Source organism: Galeopterus variegatus, unplaced genomic scaffold, assembly GCF_000696425.1.
Source record: "Galeopterus variegatus unplaced genomic scaffold, G_variegatus-3.0.2 Scaffold5574, whole genome shotgun sequence".
In the NCBI taxonomy this organism is placed as follows: domain Eukaryota; kingdom Metazoa; phylum Chordata; class Mammalia; order Dermoptera; family Cynocephalidae; genus Galeopterus; species Galeopterus variegatus.
The window spans coordinates 1-11,701 of record NW_007731685.1 but is presented as its reverse complement, the minus strand read 5'-3'; positions in this window follow the sequence as shown (position 1 = coordinate 11,701).

Genomic DNA, 11,701 nt, shown 5'->3' with positions numbered 1-11,701 from the left:
GGGGGGGGGGGGGGGGGGGGGTAGAGAAGCTTCTTAAAGAATGGACCATTTACTTCTGAATCCATTATGTACCTCTTTCTGCTTCATTGCTTTGTTTGTTGGCCTTGGAATGAAGTAAAGAGGACAAGTGCTGCCTGTTCAGATTTTTAAAATATTGCGGTTTTAATGTAATTGGGATAAGGAAATCTACTCTATTACTGTGCAAGAAGTAAAACAATGCCTCAAAATTTGTTTTAAGAGCTGTATTTGATTAAAATATGTTAACAGTATGGTACAGTAATCTACTGGAATATGGCAAGTTTCCTAGGTGGTATGATTTTTTTGTTATTTTACTTTTCAGTGTGCTTTTTTATTTCAAGTGTTTTACAGTTCTGCATGTTCATCTATTTCTTTCCTTTTTTAGAAGTCATTTTGATAGTTAACACACATATTTTAAGTTTAATGGAGAAATATCCATAATTGAATTGTGCATCTCCTAGATAATACAATATTTGCATTTTAGCTGATTTTCTTCTTCTTAGATCTAGCTTTCTACATTTTGGGGGTTATTTTATCTTTGTAGCTATCAAAAAATATTAATTCAGTGCTGAGGGGACCGATACTGCTTTTTTTTTTTTTTTTCTGGTAGAAAAGAAAAGCTGATTTGCTTTCAGTGATCCATTTCAGTAAGAGTTCTATTTATTTTATTTTTTTCTGGTAGAAAAGAAAAGCTGATTTGCTTTCAGTGATCCATTTCAGTAAGAGTTCTTTAATACAGCAAAGACATCTGGCATGAATGTAAGCAGAACATTTGGAGGACTTCTTTTTCATAACCAATCACTTGGTAGTAGAAATGGACCATTATACTGGATAAGAAGGTTTTAGAATGGTTGAAACTATCACTTAGTTATATAAATTAAATGTACTATTTTTGGTAAACATTACATTTGTTAAACTAAAATTTAATTATTAGATATGAGGTATCTCTAAAGTTTGTTTTCTGGGTGTAGTTTTGTAGATGGCTTTCCTTGTCTCTGAAACTTTCCTTATGCATTATGAAAGTTTGCTAACAAATTCACATTCATATGTTTAAAAGGTATATTATGATGAAAAAAGATCAGTGTGGGACTGTGAAAACTCTTAGTACAAATAAAAGCACTCAAAAGAGCTTGATTGCAGAATTAATAATGTGATAATTCTAGGAAAAGAGCTGCAATGGTAAATTAAATTCACTGTCAATAGATGAAAATGAAATAGCTTTTTTGCATTATACATGAGGTGGTATCAGATGTGCAGTGATGTTACAGAAAATTGGTGTTTATCAAGGATATTCCAAATAGTAAATTAAATGCCTTTTTATTTGAATATAGTTTATTTTCAGTGGGTTGGAAAGGGTGCGCTAAGAATTAGATCTTTTGTTTTTAATCCACTTGTGCATTTTTTTCTTATTACATTGACATTGCTTATTTATAGTTCGGAGGCATGTTATTTGTATAAAGCAAAAATATCCGTTGGAAAAAAATGGAAAGCTGGAACGCATTGAATAATATTTTGTGTGTGTAGTGACGTAACCTGATCAAATGTTAGTTGAAATGTCGGATAAAAGAAGGCTTATACTTTGCCTGTAACAGGTGGAAATACTATGGAATCAATTTTAAGGATAAAATAAAACCTTGCAGTGTATAAGAAGCTTGAAGAATTCTGAACAGTTTGTATTAAAATATGATTTTAACTAGATTATTACCTATTTGGGCAGATAATCTCTATTTTTCAGATAGACTTCAATTTTGATAGTGTTTTTGTTCACACTTGACCACAAGCCTGTGCGATTATCTAAGGTCCTGGTATTCTACTGAGCTCCTTTCAACTTCTCTTACTTAGATAAACATAAGGCATACTTACCTTGTACATTTCAGAGGAGCTAAATTATAAAGCTATGATTCATATCACTGAGTTATAAAGAATTTCTTGTAGGATTTTATGCAATAATTCAGAAGCCCATTTTCGTGTCTTTCAGATATATAGATATATTCATGACTGTCATATTCTATTAGAATAAATATGCGTGATGTTTATTTCATGAGGCATTTTTTTTGTAAGAGTGTATTTGGGAAGAAGTATACTTTAGTTGTAACCTATTGTATTTTCTCTAATTACTGAAGTTTTGACACAGAATGTAATTGTGTTCATAAGGTTTAGTTAAATAAAATACTAGTGTTTTGCGGAAACTTTCTTCTGGATGTATAACACAGAATACAAACACACCCTTTGGGGACATTTTAATAAATTTCAATTCAAATGGTAGGTATGTTATAGCCAATATAGTCTTCTCATATTTGTCTTCCTTTTTTTGCTCAGGTTATATCAGAAACTTTCTTCTGGATGTATAACACAGAATACAAACACACCCTTTGGGGACATTTTAATAAATTTCAATTCAAATGGTGGGTATGTTATAGCCAATATAGTCTTCTCATATTTGTCTTCCTTTTTTTGCTCAGGTTATATCTTTAAAATCATAAATCTTAAGCAACCCTCCCTTTCTGAGTAATTTTTAAATTTTGAAATGGAAGAAAACATTTTAGCATATTAATTGATATGAATTTAGAATTGGTATAGCTCGATATTGCATTGTATATTTTGACATGTTATATGTTAAATAGAATAACTTGGGAAAATTGTGTGATGAGGAATTGTAAAGTGCATTTTTCAATTACTGTAATTACAGAAAAATGATCTACAAGTAGATTTACTTTTTGCTGTGCTGTATAATTCATTTATCTGTTTTTTAAATCTAATTTTGTGGAATACCAACTTATTACTGATCGTTTAGGAATTTATCTTTTTTTCTTACTTGATTATAGGAACCTAATTCGATTTATTTATATATCTTTTTATAATTAGGTTACATAAAGTTGCCTTGTAGCAAAAAACAGCTTTCTCATTTTGGGGAATATATTACTATATGCATTTTCAGAATGGTGATACTGTTATTTTTTTCTTTTATTTGGCATCTGAAGATGTGTTTAGTTTTTAATAGATTAGTTTTATCTGTTAAAATTATTTAATGAATGGTTTGGGTAGGTAAAACTTATTGAATACATTATTGGCTGGAAATAATATAAAGGACGTATAACATAAATATTTTCATGTGTGCTTTAGATTTTAGAACACTTCACAGTATACTTATTTTTGTTCTATTACATGGTACTGGAGATATTCATTATATCAGTCAAACAGTAATCTTACACTATAATATTGGAATCTATTTCTGTGTATTTTGTATTGTTTTCATATTTGTCATTATAAATCTGGATTACATTTAACATAAGTTATTTTCTTTTGTGTGCCTTCAGTTAAAATTTTAATTTACTCGTATTATTCCTATATTCATTATATCTTGATTTCTGTCACCGTCTAACTTGGGTGGTGTTTTTTTTATTTTTAATCCCACACCATTTATACATTAAATTTTTTTTTAATCCCGAAAAAGCAGAATGTAAGTAAAATTTTCTTTTAGTGAAAGAAATGCCCCCACACAGCTTTTATTTTAACATGGGGGAAATTCAGTGGCCAATTTAACCTTTAGGGTTGTCATTGTATAAGAATGATCATTTTTTGAAAATCAGGGGAGATAATAGTGTTTGAAACATTACTTCTGTTTACATTGTTGAAGAAAGAGTATTAACAATAATGGCAGTACATTGGGAATAGTTTTCTTCTAAAAGTTGCAGTCTGTACTTTTTTCTTTGAACTTAGATGCAAAGCATCATAGAAAATTTTTGATATGTATTTTAAGGCAAAATTAGTCGATAAATGGTATTGTAATAAGTAGAGAAAATAACGTAGTATAATTTCCAACACTGTTGGGTGGGTTTAATTGGATAGTTGTCATTATACCCTGCTATACCTTTGATTTAGTATGAGCAGAGTTGCTGACAGTTTTTCCTTAAATCTTAAAGTTGTTATGTTTATGTTTAACATACTACCTATTGTTATGGGTTACTTTATATTTTGTCTCTCTATATCCTCAGTTGAAGGAGAAACATAATCTTTCACTTAGATAGAAGTATTTCTCTGAAAATTTGCTGTATTTTTAGTTTTAATTTATTTTCAATATTTTACTTTCTTATTTTAAGCAGTAGGAAATCTTACCATATGAAGAAACATTACAGACATAGTACAATCTATGTTAACATTGCAGTTTTCAAAATATATAGCTTTTATATTTAACATATGCAAGTATTTTGTGGTGTGGAATTTTCAGAAAGATTAATTAGTGTTAAAAATCTTAACTATTCACTTTATTTAATTATTTTTATTTAATTTTGATGTTTTATCTTCTGTTATCAACTTAATAAGTTATGGGAAATTATTAATTTATAGTGTTGGTGTTTTCACGAATCACATAGCACAATGTCACTTTAAAATTTGCTACTCGAAGCCTTCTGGATTTTGGGAAAATAGCTCATTTAAAATTTGTGACATTGTAAAGGAATACATGTGACAACATTGCTTTGCAAATATACTTTGCAAAGAATTTCTGGAATATTTTAAAAATAGTGAACACAGTTCTTGAACTAGTTTGATAGTTATGTATTGAAGATGTTTCATGTATAATATACCAGGAGGAAAAACATTCTGTGTCTTAGAAATGCTGAGGAGTATACAGTATCTCTAAAAACCCCACTAACAGCGATCAGCCAAAACTTGTGTGTTTTATAATTCTTGTATTTTGTTTTGCTTGAGCTTAAGAAAGTTTAAAAAAAATGATTAAATGGCACAAATGGCATTTATCGAACACATGTTATACTATCTGTTAACTAAAATTCAGCACCTAAAACTTTTTTTTAAAACCATATAGTTTAGTCTTAGTTGTTTTCAGTTTACTAGAGCTATGTTTTAAAGCACAACTTTTATGAGCAAGTGTAGCTTTTCAAAATAAAACCAAGGGATGAGGGTGGGAGATTTGTGCTTGATTGCCATCTCATTTCCATCTTTATGATTAAATGGCACAAATGGCATTTATTGAACACATGTTATACTATCTGTTAACTAAAATTCAGCACCTAAAACTTTTTTTTAAAACCATATAGTTTAGTCGTAGTTGTTTTCAGTTTACTAGAGCTATGTTTTAAAGCACAACTTTTATGAGCAAGTGTAGCTTTTCGAAATAAAACCAAGGGATGAGGGTGGGAGATTTGTGCTTGATTGCCATCTCATTTCCATCTTTGGATACAGCTCTAGCATAAAGTTAAACAACATCTGCAGAGATCTAACTGACAAACATCTCTCTGGGACTCATCACTGCAGCCTGCAGCAGGTGCATTCAGCTTTGCAGTCTTTTCCAAAAAGAGGTTAGTTTGTTCTAACATTTATCAGTAGACCAATGGGAACAACTGACTAGAGAGAAGAGGTTGGTTGTCACTTGTCCAGTGCTGGAATACTACAGGTNACTTGTGTGTTTTATAATTCTTGTATTTTGTTTTGCTTGAGCTTAAGAAAGTTTAAAAAAAAATGATTAAATGGCACAAATGGCATTTATTGAACACATGTTATACTATCTGTTAACTAAAATTCAGCACCTAAAACTTTTTTTTAAAACCATATAGTTTAGTCGTAGTTGTTTTCAGTTTACTAGAGCTATGTTTTAAAGCACAACTTTTATGAGCAAGTGTAGCTTTTCGAAATAAAACCAAGGGATGAGGGTGGGAGATTTGTGCTTGATTGCCATCTCATTTCCATCTTTGGATACAGCTCTAGCATAAAGTTAAACAACATCTGCAGAGATCTAACTGACAAACATCTCTCTGGGACTCATCACTGCAGCCTGCAGCAGGTGCATTCAGCTTTGCAGTCTTTTCCAAAAAGAGGTTAGTTTGTTCTAACATTTATCAGTAGACCAATGGGAACAACTGACTAGAGAGAAGAGGTTGGTTGTCACTTGTCTAGTGCTGGAATACTACAGGTAATTGGCCTGGACTGGTGGGAACTGCAGCAGTGTGTGTCTCTCACATTGCACTGCAGCTGCTATGGAGTTTAATTAACCTGACCCTCAGAGACTGAAGTGTCATGGTATAAAATGCAGGATGCAAAAAATGAAGCAGTACTTTTCAGTACTTTCTGATGCTTGAGTTGTTGAAGTTTTCATTTTCTTCATCATATTCTTTAAAGATACGGCATCAGCTTTCCCCTATTTTTAACATAGATATACTTGCAACTAAAATGATTTTTCCATGAAACTGATAAGATGTACATAAAAAAGGAGATGGCCTTAAGTAGAGAAATACAAAGAAAATAATCTTAAGTTAGAATTATTTAAATTTCCCTATTTCACAAGTACATTTGTAAAGCATGAGTGAGTGGAAATAAGGGGAAATACTTTGTAGTTCTTTTAAAAATTATTATCTTAGATTAACATTTGTTTATTTTTATAGGAGAAGTAAACCATGTAAAATTAAGTTGTATCTTTTTAGCATGTTGGGGGCTTTGGTGAGGAAACTTTGCAGAATATTGTGAAGTGTTCCAACAATCAAGACAGGTATAGCATACTAAAAAATATTTTTAAGATGTTTGATATAGGAGTGCTGTTGAAGTGGTTCTTTACCATATCTTATGAGTAAATCAAAATTTCGTCAAATAAAAACTCAAAAAAATTAGTCTGTCATTTGTTTCTGTTGTTTTTAATTTCTCAATCTGCTTGAAGTTCTAATGTAGAATTGCTTCTATGACATATGTAGAAGTTTTTTCTGTGTTCTAATAGTATTCATAATGAATATAGGTGTCTCTTATCATAGTCCTATTCATTAATTGGCATTTGAATGGAAAACAATTCCCAAGGCAAAAAATTCTTTAAATCTGGCAAGGTGCTATACTATTTTAAAATAATTTCGATTATAAAAAACATTTGGAGTCTTTGTGAAGCAGTTTTGTAGTTTTGACTCTTCTATTAGCTTTACTACTTTAAATTTTTTGGTATTCATTGAGTATAACTTGTTAATTACCCAATAGTAATTAAGTTTTGGAATTTGCACAGATTTTTTTTTCTATTATTTTTGGTAACCTATGTACTTTTCCTGAAGGAATGTTTAACAGTATTGGCAATAACTATTCGATTCTGAAGCTGCTGCTTATAAGAAAAGAATTTTTATTTTAATTTAAATATGAGTAATTGGTAATTTCTTGGTAATTATAGTAATTAAGGAAATAAGATTAAAATAATTCTCTCTAGAGGTCGAGAATCATTCCAAAACTTTTAAATATATATCATTTCATTTTTCAATCCAGCTTTTTTATTTTTGACATTGCGAACTATTGTTTTCTTATCAATATAAAAATGATGCTTTAAAGATTTCACATATACTTTGCCATGATTTTTCAATTTTTGAAGAAGACAGTGAATAAGAAGAAACATTCTAAATCTACAAAGTAAAAAAAGGAATGCTATGTATACACTGATAAACTTTTTGAGATATTTTTGATATTTGCTAGGTTTCAAACCACTACATGGATATCCTTTTCCATGACAAATCTTGATCATGAAAACACATACTATCTGCACTCCATCACTGATCTTTTGCTGCTTCCTGCAGGGCCTGTCATAGCATCGTTGACAGGACCAGATGAAAAATGAAATCAGTATCTTGAGTTTTTTAACAGCAAAATGATTCAGGTAAGATTATTTGGTGTGGAAAATAAAGCATTTTTGTTCATTCTTAAACTAATTTTATTTAATAACTGACACACTTGAAATTAATATTATATTTTTCTTTCATATTCCAGGACCTGTTTTATGTCTTACTGATGTTCAGTATATTTGTAATTTTTTATGAATTTTATTCTGAACTCAGTTATTTTTAAATTTTACGTGGTAGTATTTCCTAATTTCCTTGTGAAAAACTAAGGATAATTTTTGAATTTTTGAGAAATAACTTTTCTTTCCATTTTGTAGATTTTTGAGAATAGTTATACATTGAAGGCCCCATGATTCTATTCACAGTATAAATTTTCACACAAGTTCATTAACTAAATAAGATATCATATCCTGCATTCCTTCTAGGATATAATAAATGCTGATTCTCAGTTTATTAAGTTTTAAAAAATCATTCTGATCTTAAAGAAGAAGGTTATATGCATTTAAATTGTTAATAATTTGCTGCTCTAGGAATTAGTTTGGGCCGTGACTTTATTTTAAGATCCAGTAATTTGGAGGAAAGGCCAAAGAGAAGGAATGGTATAGTACATTTCAGTAATACGTAATAATAGCTAGTAGGGTAGATGTTTTCTTTTTATTTGTTTTATGTTGCTAAATGCTTTACAAGAACTGTAATATCTGTTTTTGAAGGATTAGTGTTAGAGACGAGTGAGCTTTACTTGGAGAGCTCATTCACATACTTTGTCTTAAATTATTCTGTGTGTAACTCATTATTTTTCAAAGACTAATTTATGATTTCTTTAAAATGTCGTGGAAGTACTTTTTTTTATAAAAACCTAGTTTCATTGTTTAGTGTGAAATTTGTCTGGAAGTTTTTCTCTTGTTAATCGTGTATTTATCAGGTGCTTCCTGTGAGTCTAGGTGTAGGCAACTATTAGGTCATTATTAGGTCATTATCACTTAGAATTATTATCTTTCATTTGTTAAAGGAATATAGGCATGCTTTACTTTACCCTGAAGTTATGCTTTGTTATTGTCCCCTTAAATTTTGTTTAAACTTTTTTATATTATGTAGTTATTTTACGATTTTGTTATTTTAGTTGAGGTGCTACACTGTAGGTCCACAGACAGGGTGTTCTTTAGTCATTAACACACATTAAAAAAAAAAAAGGATATGATAGAGTATATTGCCTGAAGCATATAGCCTGGTTATTTTCTGTTTTCCTATAATTTTACTGTTTGAAAATGTCAGTGTTTTTAGGGTGATTTGATTTCTGCAGCTTTGTTATCTTTCTTTCTTTGCAAATTTCCTTTTTCTTGCTTCCATTGTTCCTTAGCTCTTTTTTTTTTGAATTTTTATTTTTGGTTAAACAGAGTATTGACCTTGAGAAAAGAAATATGTAGACTTTTTTTATCTTTCTTTCTTTGCAAATTTCCTTTTTCTTGCTTCCATTGTTCCTTAGCTCTTTTTTTTGAATTTTTATTTTTGGTTAAACAGAGTATTGACCTTGAGAAAAGAAATATGTAGACTTTTTTAAGTCAAATATTGTTTTCAAGAATTATTTCAAGAATATATATGTTTTCCAAGTTTTTATGACTTTTATAAAAACTTTCCTAAGCATGGTGTAGTTGGCTGGGTATTCTTAACAGTTGGCTTAAAAAGAACAAAATATTATGATGAAAAAAAGGAGCATGAGGCTAATTGTAAGGCAACATAAGTAAAAATGTAGCTATATTATACAATAATTATTAATTTGGAAACATCACTATTTTCTCTTTTTTGTCTATCCATTTCATTAAATTAGTCCACTTCTCAGTTAATTAGAATTCTGATGGTTTTCATTGAGTTATAGGCTTCAGGACTACTTTTTAACGTAATTATAGAAGTACTTAACATGATTTTGAAGACTTCCTTTTTCGCTTTAAAACAGATAATATTTTGTGATAGTCTTTACTCATGCACGTGTGTATAAAATTTATGCTTTTGGATAGGTGAAATAATGAATTCAGAAATTCATACAAACACAAAATGCATAGGAATGTTAAGTCAGGTGTTGGCCAGGTATTAAAGAAGAAAGGTGGAGTCTGACAGAGGAATTTTGCTTTCTATTTAGTATGCTATCCTGTGTGAAGGAAATTGAACGCCAGTATTGTGGAGAGTACTTCAAAGCTACTTCTAAAATGAAGACCACCCTTAAAATGCTCTGACTTAAGCAACATGGGCTTAATTAAGATTTAGTTATTCACATGGTAATTAAAAGTACCTATATTATAAGATTTTAAAGCTAGATTACATTATAGTTTGTTTATGGCCACATCGCCACATGTACAGTAAGGAACAGAGACCACTCATGATTTTTCTTGAGATACCTTGAAAATCAAAGATTACTGACCACTAAAGTGACAGTATTATAAATATGATTACTAAATGTTTTATTTATAATATGTTTTAATATCTTCTTTCCTGCCTATAGTGGGAATGTTGACAACTGACTTTGTGGGAGGAAATTACATTGTAACTTTTGGAAGCTGGACAATTTAATTTTCTTAGTTAAAAAAAAAGTATACCAGCTATGTAGTAGAGTGGAACTTATTTGCTTTGAGTTTGACTAACTTGGATATCAAGGTGTTAAGTCTGTGTTACTATATTTGAAATTTAAATTTTAGGACATTTATAGAGTTTGGGATATTTCAGTCTTTAAAAACTTTGTGGACATTTAAAATTTAGAGAGATGCATAAAATACTAATGTTTTTATTGTATAAAAACATCATTTGATTTTTGCCCCAATAAACCAATTGAAACATCTAAGATTTAACAGAAGTACTCTCATTCATGCCTTATCATTAGTCACCCACATTTTCATANAATGTTTTTATTGTATAAAAACATCATTTGATTTTTGCCCCAATAAACCAATTGAAACATCTGAGATTTAACAGAAGTACTCTCATTCATGCCTTATCATTAGTCACCCACATTTTCATAAATTTTATTTATTTCATTTATTTATATAAGCTGGTGAAGAACAGTGGGTCAAAGTAACTCTGTAATAGTGTTCTTTTACCTGGCTGTTTCCTCTGCTTCTCTCTGCCACAGACATGCCCAGATTTTAACAGTTTGATAGACATTTCTGTGCTGTCTTTGAGTTTAGAACTAATACACAATGCCCTGAAGATCTTACTTTCAAGCAGTGGATCAAGAAGAAACAAAAAAGATGAATATCTGGTTATAATAAAGCTTGATAACTGTATAATTATATCTAGAAGTTGAAATTATTTCTGTCAGTGGCAGGGTCTTGGGAGAGGAGTTTAGACTTCAGGGAACATTTTAAAGAGGAGGTGACAGGGCTTAAAGGGTTGACTTTTAACTTGCTTGGTGGACAAGAATGGAAGGTCATTTGAAGCATGGAAGCAAAGTATTTATACTTGGAGATATGAAAAATATTCTGGTATATTTAAGGGTCCAAAAGTAGTTTGGTATTTCTTATATAAAAAGTGGATATTGCTGTTGGGAAAGTGGGGGGAGCATCTGGGAAAGACACTATGGATATTTGTACAGATAAGAGACAGTGTTTTACATACGAAAAAGAAAAAAGCCTGATTGAAAAATAATCATCTTGGAGATCATCATTAGCAAGAATTATTTTAAAAATATGCATCTGTTATATCTATAAAATGACTGACAGTGGTACTGTAATTAAAATATCCATGGAAATATAAATAGTGATGCTTGTACTCTGAAGGAAGGATTGCCCCAGTTTAAAAGCAGAATTAAATATTAGATTGGAGCCTGGCTTATTGCTTAGGAAATATAAATAGAATCAAAGAAAGACTTAGTTTAGAAAGGAAAAGACAAAAGGTGAGGCAACTAGGAATACAGAAGAAAGATATTAGGAAATGTAAGAGATGTGTTTAAAGCAATTATGCACCAAGTATGGAAGAAAAAAAAAATGTGGGAACCTAGTGAAGGACAAATACCAATGAATTTTTGCTGTATGTAGGAAAGCATATCTTTTGCTAGTTTGCTTTTGATTCACAGCAGTTGAGAATCATATATCTGATAAAAT